The following is an 8287-nucleotide window of genomic DNA, read 5'->3' as shown; positions in this document are numbered from 1 at the left end:
AGGCTCTTCCTTATCCTGCAGTGGCACCAGTACTGGTGACTACCACAAGGCGGATTATCCTTGAATGCTAAGGATTGCCTAGAAAGTTATTCCGAAAGAATACACTGACAAAAAATATGTGACAAAATCTGATGGTTCACACTATAATCTTCTTGCAGATTAACAGGGCACATGCTAAAGTAACTAAGATCAGCTTTGTCTTTAATGTGACAACCATTTGTATACACATATATGCGTACATATGTTGTGTCTTTTATTGATAGGGACATGCTATGCAGTGAATCATGCCCAGGAAGTAACATGCTATGTATCTATCTCAAGTGGTGCATTAGCTGTGTGGATGAGCAGTTATCTTGGAGGATACTTACCTTAACTAAGCAGTATCTTGGGTGAAATGCAGGGGACCAGAGAAACTGAAGCTGGCCATGTAATCAATGAGAGGCACAGCCAATGAAGGAATAAGTGGAAGAATCTGCAGTAAGTATTTTACTCTGAGACATATGAGTCTCCCTCACCCCAACTGGGGTACGCTTAGGCAAAACACTGGTATTAACCCTTTGCAGAATGGAACAATGCCCAGATTGCCCAGAGAGCCACAAAATGGAAAAAGAAAATTGAATTAAAAAAAGAGGAGAGAGTTAGCCTGACATGGTGCTGAAAATTACCTTCTTGGTGAAATTTCCCTCAATGCTGAGGCAACCGTTTTTAGTTACCCTCAGCTCTGAAGTTCAGGCTTGTGGGATCCTATTGCACCGACGCTTTTTTAGGAAACCTTTCCAGGAGTGGTGTGGCTGGCAGATGGGCACCCCAGGCCAGTTGAAGGATGAAGGTGAGAGATGAAGATGATGCACACCCATGCATCACAGCCCATGGTCACAGAAAAATTAATGAGTCAACTTTCAAAGGTTCCATAATGTTTTCTGAAAACATTGTAAAATCATCCTGTAATGCAAGAAAGAAGAAGGAGGTTTCAATGAAGATGACAGTTCTCATTCCCAAATGCAGTGAGACATTTTGCTGTTCACAAGGTGATAATCTTTCTCGTTGAGGCTCTATAAAATGTCCATTTGTAGGATTCTTTTGTTAATTTTTACTAGCTTTTAACTCATGTTTACACTAAAAAAATAAAAGGGAAGGTTTAGTTCTGGAAATGAGATAAGTATCACAGTGGTATATACACTTTCTGTTTCTTTTACCCACTTGTTTTACTATCCAGCATAGTGTCCTACTCTGGCATACAACAGAGTTTAAACAGTTTTGTAAGAGAAGTTGTTAAAAGTTTTTCTTTTTCATTGGAGGGTGGGGTGGAAATAACTTCATCAAATTCTAGAGAGTATCCCCACTTCCCACCTTTCTTTTTTGCTATGCTACAAGAATTCTTGTTCAAGTTCAGGCTTTTATTCTGTTAGGTGCTTCTCAAACTTACGATCAGAGATGGTATCATCAGCTCTAAGAATCTAAATGGGAAAAACAACTATTACTGCAGGATTGAAGAAACAGAAATACAAGATGAGGAGAGTTAATCAAAGACAGATTAGTGGCAGATCTAGGAATACAGTTCAGCTATTTCAGTGTCCCTTTGGTGCTCTTTACCAGCATCTCTCTTCTGCGGGGAAGTCTGTAAGACATCTTTTCAAACCAGGGAAATACTCATACCCTGTGGTTGTACTCTAACTTGGGTTTACGCCTGTAACCGAGTTAGTTACAAACAGCACTGTGTAACTGCATCAGCAGCCGTTTGGTTGTCACGAGAAACTGAATCCTTCAGGTTGTGGCAATTCAGGTTGAAATGGCTCCTTTGGAAACATACCCCGACTGACGCGTTGCTTAATTCTGCTTTGTGCTTTCTGCCTCCACCCTGCTCCTTACCTCGCTCCCCCTGGCACGCCGTTCTCTGCGCACGGCCGAGGAACACTTCGCTTCCTTCGGGGAGCGAGGGCACTGCGCTGGCTCTCCACAACCTGGGCTTGGCGTTGATGGTGTTTATTACTGAATCACACCGTGCTGCTTGGGAGCCAGGTTTTTTCTAATTAAAAGTGATCGGAATCTCAAACGTAAGGCCCTCTACCTGCAGGAATCAGTCCTGGGCAGAATCAAACCTTGCTATTTCACTTACACTGTTTATAAATGCCTAGACAAACAGACGGGACCCCCCCCAGTGGGACAGCTAGACTGTCTTCCTTGTCCCAAGGCACGATCAGCATTCCTGTTTGCTTTGATCAGCGTTCCTGTGCAGTTGGGCTTTGGTTTAATTTTTAATCTGTTGATTAAATGTGATTTTTTAATAGTAAATTTTACAGTCAGTTTTTACCAGATGGAGAATTTTTATTGTTAATCACCATGCTATCATTAGACATAGAGTAGATGGTTGGGGGGGAAAGCTGTGCACAGCTAGTTGCCCTCTGCAGCACAAACATTCAGCCCCCAACATTAACATGATTTGTTAGACTCCTACTAACACCACAAGCAAAAATATTGTACCAGTAGTGCAGAGCGAACTGGAGTTCAAGAGCCAGCACCTCTGCTAATGGAAACGAGTGCTAAGGCGCTGCCGTCACTTAAGCCAGCAGAGGATGTTGCCTTGGCCTTTAGCATGTTTGTTTTTCCAGAAATTGTCACAAAAAGACACTAGTTTTGTTTTAACTAGACAGAAAGCCGAGCCAGAGTTCTGTCTGCAGATCGTAGCGCTGCAAAGTGGAAGAAGTGAGTCTGCACCAGTGCAATGTGAGCATATCTCCGAGGTGAGCTAGTTGATTACACAAGGGACAGGGACCGGCTGCCAGCTCTCCCGGCTGGAGAACAGCTCTGGGCAGCAGCGAGGGAGAGTGTGCTGAAAGAGAAAGTCAAATGTCCAGTGCAGGGATGGGGGAGATTAGCAGAACTGTGGTTTTTGGGATCATAACATACGAGTCGGCTTTTACATGTAATCTCCTTTTGCATGCTCCATAATGAAGTGCCTTGGTACAAGCACCCTAGAAAGTCTTGTATCTTTTCTTTTCTGTAATTGCAAAGAAATCCATGAAGCTCTTTTCAATAAGTTTCCACAGGCACAGGAACTTCTGAGCAATTAGCAATTAGAACTTCTGAGATTTAGTATGTTAAGTCATTTAGATGAAAAACACTATAGAAATAGGGTGGGTTTTTTTTTTTAAGCTATGATTCCTATTGCTAGAGCACAGTTATGTAAAAATATCAGAAAAAAGCTGAAGAAAGGTAATTTGGATCAAATAGGATCATTGGATTGGTTTTGTATGTGGTGCAATCCGTGGAGCCTGTACATGCAGTATGCATGATATGCAACTTACCGGGAAGGTGTGCACAGCGCCCGGGGGCAAATTGCGCGTGGGATTCCTGCAATGAAAGCCCTGATTTCTTACTTCTTTTTCAAAAGTGGAACACCCATCTGAGGGATTTCCAACACCACCGCTAGCAAATCTAAGCTACCACATTTAATTTTTATCTGTAGTTTGTACGTATAAATGGCATCAAATATGCATGTGTCTGCTGTTAATTGATTGCAGGGATGCTGTTTGCAGATGCTGCTGTTGTAGCACATAGCAAAAAGAAGCCTTTGCCCAAAACTATTTCTGGTTTAAAAAGTATTTTCATAGATATTTTGTAAAACTACAAGAAACAGCTACTTTTAGCAAACCAGGTGCCTTTACTTGAGCATGTGTGTGTCTGGTGCTTGAATTAAGGCTTGTATCACCTTACTTAGGTTTTCTTAGGGCTGTTCTTACTGACCGTCATAAAATCCCAAGGTCCTGTGGCATATATTAGTGCCATGAGCACCATTACAACTGCGGTGACCAGCTAATATTGTGCCAAGGTGATCAGGAGCAGCAGAAGCCTTGAACGTGTTTTGAAGAGAGTGTTTGCATAAGGGAAAATAACACCTTGAGATTTGCATAAGGAAATAATTTTAAACCAGGAAAATAAAATAACCTTGGAAAAAGCATCTGGATATTAGACAGTTATTCAGAGCTCATAATACACTGTGGTACTGTATGTGGCTCACTCAGTAGCTAAAATTAGGTGATTATGTAAGGAGACCACAGCGCACATCTGAATAGCTACTGTATTGGGTTAATGATGTCACTCATCTTTATTGAGTCTTTAGCTATTCTATGGCTTGGCCAGGGGGGCAGCGTGAATTCAGGAGTCATGAAATCATAGCCAAGTTAAACTTCAGTGAAGTAAACACAACAGAGCTTTTACAAGGGAAAGCAAAACAGCACCCAACCAAAGGTCTCCCGTCATGACTCCCAGGTGACGTTGCCGCCAGCTGTTATTCCCTGTAAACCTTCAGAAAGCACGTTTATAGCGTTTCTATTAACATTGGTTTAAAAGCTATGATGAATCTATTGGTTTGCAATTGGTTTGGAGAGATGAGATGAGCTATTGATTTTAATATTTTGATTGTTGGGTATGAAATTGGTTATGTTTGCACTGAGGTCCTATTGCTAAGACAATTTATGAACTCTATACTGTATATACTGTTGATGTGTGTAAATAAATACATGCATGCCAAAGGTAAAGTGAGAATTAAATTTTATCCACACATAGTAATATGCCTTAGCTTTCACATCAGATACAATCCAAATTGAATGTCCTATCATATTTTTCATAAAAGTGGTTTATTTGCTTACCTATGTTGCATGCTGTAGCTTTTTCACACTTGGCAGTGGTATATATGCCATACATTTCTCCACCTAGTTGCTGAGCCTTTTTCTGAATAGTTGCCAATTTTGTATCAGAGAAGACTGAGGAGGACCATCAAGTAAAGGCATCAGTGCAGAGACAGCCAGGATGGTTTCCTCCAATTTTGTGTGGCTGAACAGTTCTGAGCTGTGTCAGCAGTTACTCGCTGTCATGGCTCTGGTGCCTTCATCTGGAACATCCCTGTTTAGATGAGCTTTGGGGTTGCCCTCTAAAGTTTCTCCATGGGTTTTCTCTTCCAGTGGCCTCGAGTGCTGGTATCACAGGTCCTGGCAGACAAAGCCTCCTCAGGGAAGAAACCTGGAAGTAAATGAAAGCCTGTTTATTTCTCAGAAGGTGCCCAGACCTGCAGCGTTACAAGGCTTTGAAATGCCAGAAGTAATTGTTTTGGGGATCACTTGGCGATGAGTGACAAGGGTCCACACTGGGAGCAGGGCATTGATGGTGGCCGTGGTTTGCAGCCCTGGCAGTGGACGTGCGAGCGCCCATGCTGGCCACGGGCAGAGCTCTGCTCTTCCAGAGCAGAACGCAAAGGCTGCATTTGGAAACTTGCTCTTTTCCTAGATATCTACTCCCTTCTTTGAAGTAACCGTTCCCACGCGTTTCCTGTCAGGCATCCCCCGGGCCCCCACACTCTCTTTTCACTCCCTTATTTTTTGATCCAGAAAGCTGCCTGCTTTGGGAAAGTTTGCCTGGGATTGCACTGTACCCATTTGTTTGCAATGAATGAGAAGCATTTTTCATTTTCTCTGAATTATTGTTGCCAGATACCATGTGTACACATGTTACAGGCCATCTTGCAGAAGGAGCTGGCAAATCTGCAAAGCTGATGCGCACGGCTGCAGCAACTGAAATAGGCTCCTCTCAGCCAGACCCCTGCTGAGGTCAGGAAACACACATTTATTGCTCTCTGTGAGATTTCAAAAAGAGGGTTTTCTTCAGCTGGATTGAAATAGTGATACTGTAGCCCTGCCTCCCAACTCCAAGCACCTTTCTGCTTTCTCACTGCACTGTTTCTCCGTCCTGTTTGCTGAGCAGTTTTGGCAATTCTCGGCAGCACAGGCAGCCTACAGCAAGAGTTAGGCTTTTGGGGAATACTTAGAAAGCACAGGGGTGATGAGATTAAAACTGTGTGACTTAACGCAGTATTAGGACTCTCTTTTCAAGTGATTTTGCTCCTCTTAAACTGATAATGTGAAAGTCGTTGTTATCTTCTGTCATCTTCAGCAGGAGGTTCCCTAGAGGTTAGCTAGAAAGGAGTGGCTAAGTTTTTTGTTTCGCCATGTCTCAGAAAGTGTGAATATGTATGCCCTGATTAGCACCCCATCAGTTGGCTGATCACAGGACTTGTCAGGATGGACACAACCTACTTGCAGACTAGTTTTGGAAGTGAAGTGCCAGGAGCTAAGGATTTCTTTCAAAACCTGGTGGGATATTTCATCTCTGCAATGCCAGAGCGCTGTGTTTCAGCTTTGCCATATAGTCTGACATGCTGTGTGAGATCTATGGGAGAGGTGAGCTGAGCTCCCTTTATTGCTTGGCTGAATGGATGAGTTATCAGAAAAGGTTTCTGTTTACTGAGCTGACTTCTTCTGGTGGAGAAACAAACTGCTGAGTTTGAAAAAGCATAGGAAAAACAGTCAATCTTTACTGTTCTTCTTAAAATATTTGTATGTGGAAATGCATAAAAGTCCAAGAAGCAGATTATTTGCCTGGTTCCTCTTGTTAAACATTTTTCTGTGTGAATCGCTGTAGGTCTAAATGAGGCTGGTAACTGCTGAAGCGGCATCTCTCCTCCCCAATCCTTGTATGCTGTTCCTTGGATGAGGCTCAGAGGACTTGCTTTGACTTGGTCAGCCCTGAATTGGCCAGGCAGTTGGACTAGATGATCGTTATAGGTCCCTTCCAACTGAAATAGTCTAGTCTATTCTATCCCGAGGCTTCGTATGGACACAGACAGCCTCACAGCGCCAGTAAATCCTGTGCGCAACGGAGGCCGCTACATATTTGCACACCATCAGTTTGCAGTCTCGTGCCACTGGTAGTAGACTTCTGTTGGATGTGAAAACATATGCCTGTTTCTCCATTGCATTGGCTTTGCTGCCCATGGTCACAGTGTCTGTGCTCAGGGAGGGTGGCGGAGGCCAGGCATGGAGAGCAGCAGCCCGGTGCTGCGGGCCACGGCGCGTGCGGCTTCTGCGTTCGTGTCACTGAGCAGAGCAGGAAAGGGATTTTCCATGGGGCCTCCTGAAGAAAGGCAAAATCAGTACACACAGTGAGTTTTCACTGCTGCTTATGGCTCTTGGATGGGGGTGGATGTAAAGATCAAGACATCAGCTGGGCCATTTCTAGCGTGTGAGAAATTATTAAGCCAAAGCACTAGAAAGTGAAAAAGAGGCCCTGTTTTAAAAATATGCTATTTCTTGGGAAAAAAGAGCCATAAATGTCATCAACAGGCTAGAGAAAAGAAAGGCAATAGTACCACATGATGAGTGTGACTAGGGGGGATGTGTGTTACAGAAAGCAGGTCTCTCTCTCATAAGGAACAATGCTTGACAGTTTGAGAAGAGCTGACAATAAAACACATGATTAAATGAGCATCAGAGAGCAGACTCAGCCATAAAACTATACATTTAGTGGCTGTCCTAGCTGAGCCATAGCAGTATTTATTGAGTTATAATGTTGGAAGAGGTGAATAAACATGACTGAGACCATGCGGGCTCAGAGGGATTACCTTTGTTTTTAAGAGAGGCTTTACCATATTTGCTCAAAAATCTTCACACAGTGTAATTTTAAAGTACTCTTCTGAGTCTGTAGTTAGAAGAAGATAGAGGACATTTATGGTTTATCATGAGATGAGTAAATTAAACCAATATATGAAACTTTTAATGAACTTTGTTGTCCTAAATACAATAATATCGCTGTGGCCTCTGATTCTGGGCACTCCATTTATCCTTCAGACGGTGGGAATGGGGAAACAGTTCTAGGCTGTGCATTATTTCACGGTGTGCAAAAAAGCATGTCGTGTAGGGAAATGTCATGTCGTGTCACCGGTGTCATGTAGGAAAAATCTATGAGAGATTTTTTACATTAAATATGGCCAATATCACATCTATTCTAAAGAAATAGACAAAGATTTAAAGGGATTTAAAACCATCTCCCCAGAGCAGCTAGCCAAAGATATATCATAACACAGAGGTGCTTCATTGGTTCATACTAGCACATAATGTACAGACTCACTCACAGTCAAATATAAACCAGAGTCTACTACTGAGACCTACTTGCATTGTCCTATAGCAGTCGTATATTGCTAACACTAAGAAATCAGCCTAAGGTGTTACCAAGCTTTTCTTAATAGATTAATGGAACAAATTCCAAGGTTTTGAAGAACTTTTTTTAACTATTCCAAATTGTTTCCACCAGTTGTCAGAATCGGAAAGCGAGGTTTCCGTACTCGTTGCAAAAATGCCTTGTTATCATTGACTTGCTCTGGGTTTTTAAATGAGATTCCCACTTGTAGCTGAAATTAAACCAGATATCCTTGATAGGAAAAGATTTGCTGTTAGCA

This window comes from Calonectris borealis, chromosome Z, assembly GCF_964195595.1.
Source record: "Calonectris borealis chromosome Z, bCalBor7.hap1.2, whole genome shotgun sequence".
In the NCBI taxonomy this organism is placed as follows: Eukaryota; Metazoa; Chordata; class Aves; order Procellariiformes; family Procellariidae; genus Calonectris; species Calonectris borealis.
The sequence above is the reverse complement of the archived record's forward strand: the minus strand, read 5'-3'. Positions refer to the sequence as shown.